Below are 2,755 nucleotides of genomic sequence, written 5' to 3'. Positions count from 1 at the left end.
AGGGCCGGCCTGGCACCTAAGTGCTCAGTAATGTGGTTAGGGGCTCAGTTTTCCCATCTGTTCAGTGGGAGATTGGCCTAGATCAGAGGTTCTCAACCTTGAGAGTGCATCAGAATCACCTGGAGGGCTTGTTCAAACAATTTCCTGACCTCATCCCAGAGTTTCTGATTCAGCAGGTCTGGGATGGGGCTTGAGGGTTTGCATTTCTAACCAGGTCCCGGGTGATGTTGATGCTGCTGGTCCTGGACCACACTTTGAAAACCAGCTTAAATGAATGCAGCCATGGTTTCCTGTTCTGATACCTGATTCTTCGTCCTCCACAATAACAAAGACTCATTCATGGGCCTTGAGTTCCCAGATGGCAGCGTTTGTATCGGTTCAATCCCCACAGCTCCAGCACAGGTGCTTTGCTATTATGAGTTGAATTGTATCCTTCAAAAGCTGTTGAAGTCCTAACCCCCAGTACTTGTGAATGTGATCTTATTTAGAAACAGGGTTTTGGGAGATGTATTCAAGTTAAGATGAGGTCATTAGGATGAGCCCTGATCCAATGCGATCGGTGTCCTTATAAGAAAAGAAGGACAGATAGAAACATGAGGGGAGAATGCCATGTGACAATGGAGGCAGCGATTGCAGTGCTGCAGCTGTAAGCCAGGGATTACCAGCAAACCACCAGAAGCTGGGAGGCAAGGAAGGATTCTTTCCTTAGGCTTCAATGGGAGCATACTGCCCATACCTTGATTTCAGGCTTCTAGCTTTCAGAACTTTGAGACAATAAATTTCTGTATTTTTCAGCCAGCCAGTTTGTTACAGCAGTCCTAGGAGACTAATACATTGAGGGATTTATTTTTACATTTTACAGATACCACCAATACAGATCTTTTCAAAATCATACATTTTAAAAAATATATTTTTATTGATTTCAGAGAGGAAGGGAGAGGGGGAGAGAGATAGAGACATCAATGATGAAAGAGAATCACCGATCAGCTGCCTCCTGAGCAACCCACACTGGGAATCAAGCCCGCAACCCAGGCATATGCCCTGACCGGGAATCGAACTGTGATCTTCTGGTTCATAGGTTGACACTGAGCCATGCTGGCTGGGCTACATTTTTTTCATAGGCAGTATGACTCCCCTGACCCCCCAAATTTAGGGATGTTTTCTTTCATGCAGTGCATAGGACAGCACTGAGCATGAGAAGCTAAGCAGTGAACTCTCACCCATCTCCTTTTGACCTTCCTACATTCCCTGGGCATATTTTATTATCCCTTATATTTCATCTGTCCGACTGGAGAAGGAAATGATAGCATAAGCACGTAATGTGCTGGGAGAGCCTCATGCCTTTGTTTCCCATCAGTTGTTCCCTGGGTGCTGGGTAGGGGCCAGGGAAATCATGAGAGGGTGTGCCTCAACCTTGACCCCAGAGACAGCACCCGGGGGAATTGCATCCATCGTTACTACCGGATTACTGTCAAATTGTGTTCCCACCCCTGTCTACATCCCAGGGTAGGTTGGGCGTGGGGATTTGTGCTCATTTCCACCTTATTTCAGGCAATTATTAACCTGAAGTGGCTGTAGGGACTTAGTGAGAAAGGAATCCTGACCGCACTGCCTGCTGGTCTCCTGGTTTCCAGCGTCCTCTCCTTCCCTCTTCCTTATGGAGCTGCCACCCATCCCCACAGGGCAGCTGTCCCCTTCCTGAAAGTGATTCTTTTCAGAAAGCAAAGGGCTTTAAATCCCTCCTTGCTTGTTTGTTCATGGTCCTCACAACTTGGCCCCTGCTGTCCCTCAAACCTCCTCTGACCACTCCCTACCCTTCACCTAACTCCCCACCCCATCAAACTCCTTTAGTGCCTCCAGCCTGCCATGCCTTCTCTGCCTTCCTCTCTGAAATCCCCAGATGACACCCGCTGTTCTTCTGCTTAAAACATTCTTCCTTGCCCACACCACACCAAACATTCCTGGGGTGTGGGTGAGTGGTGTGCCTCTGTGCACCTCTCAGCTCCCCCATCTCCTCTATCTATAGGATGGCCATATTGTCTAGTAAGTACTTGTCTACTGTTCCTCTCCCCTCTTGGGCTGTGACCTCCCCAAGAACAGGGCCCTGGTCTTATTCATCTTTGGTCTTTGTACCTGCAGCCGGGAGCAGCTAGCTAGCTTTGTGGTTGGAAACAGGTCCTCAAAGTGTTGCATGAGATGATGGGTGAAATGGGTAAATCATCATCATCATCATAATGAAAGGTATTATTCAGACAGGATTTTTTGTGAGCGTGGTTTTGTATATTCAAAATCTCATTTAATTCTAATAGAATCCTTTGACGGAGACCCATTTATCCCCATTGCACAGATGAATACGCGGAGGACTTGCGAAGTAAAAAGCGGGTCTCACAACTAGTTAAGCGGTTAAAATCCAAACCGGCCTGAGTCCAAAGCCGGAGTCCCCTCCCTCCAATCACGGCACGTAAAAAATCACCGAATGGCGGAGAGCGGGGCTGGTGCAGGGAGGGAAGACTTGACCAACCAGTCCCGGTCGCGGTCTTGGCTGCGGTGGCATTTGCTCCAGCAAACCCGCGACGCGTGCGCAGTGCAGTGGCGGCGCCCCCTGCGGGCGGCGCGCAGGCGGCGGCGGCGGCGGCGGCGGGCCCTTAGTGCGCCTGCGCGCTGGCGGCGGAGGTGGCGGTAGTCTGCAGGGCACCGGCTCTTCGCGCGCTTCCGGCCTCGCCTCGCCCTCGCGCCCCTCCGGGAAAACTTTCCC

The sequence above is a fragment of the Myotis lucifugus genome, unplaced genomic scaffold (assembly GCF_000147115.1).
Source record: "Myotis lucifugus unplaced genomic scaffold, Myoluc2.0 scaffold_274, whole genome shotgun sequence".
Taxonomy (NCBI): Eukaryota; Metazoa; Chordata; class Mammalia; order Chiroptera; family Vespertilionidae; genus Myotis; species Myotis lucifugus.
The sequence above is the reverse complement of the archived record's forward strand: the minus strand, read 5'-3'. Positions refer to the sequence as shown.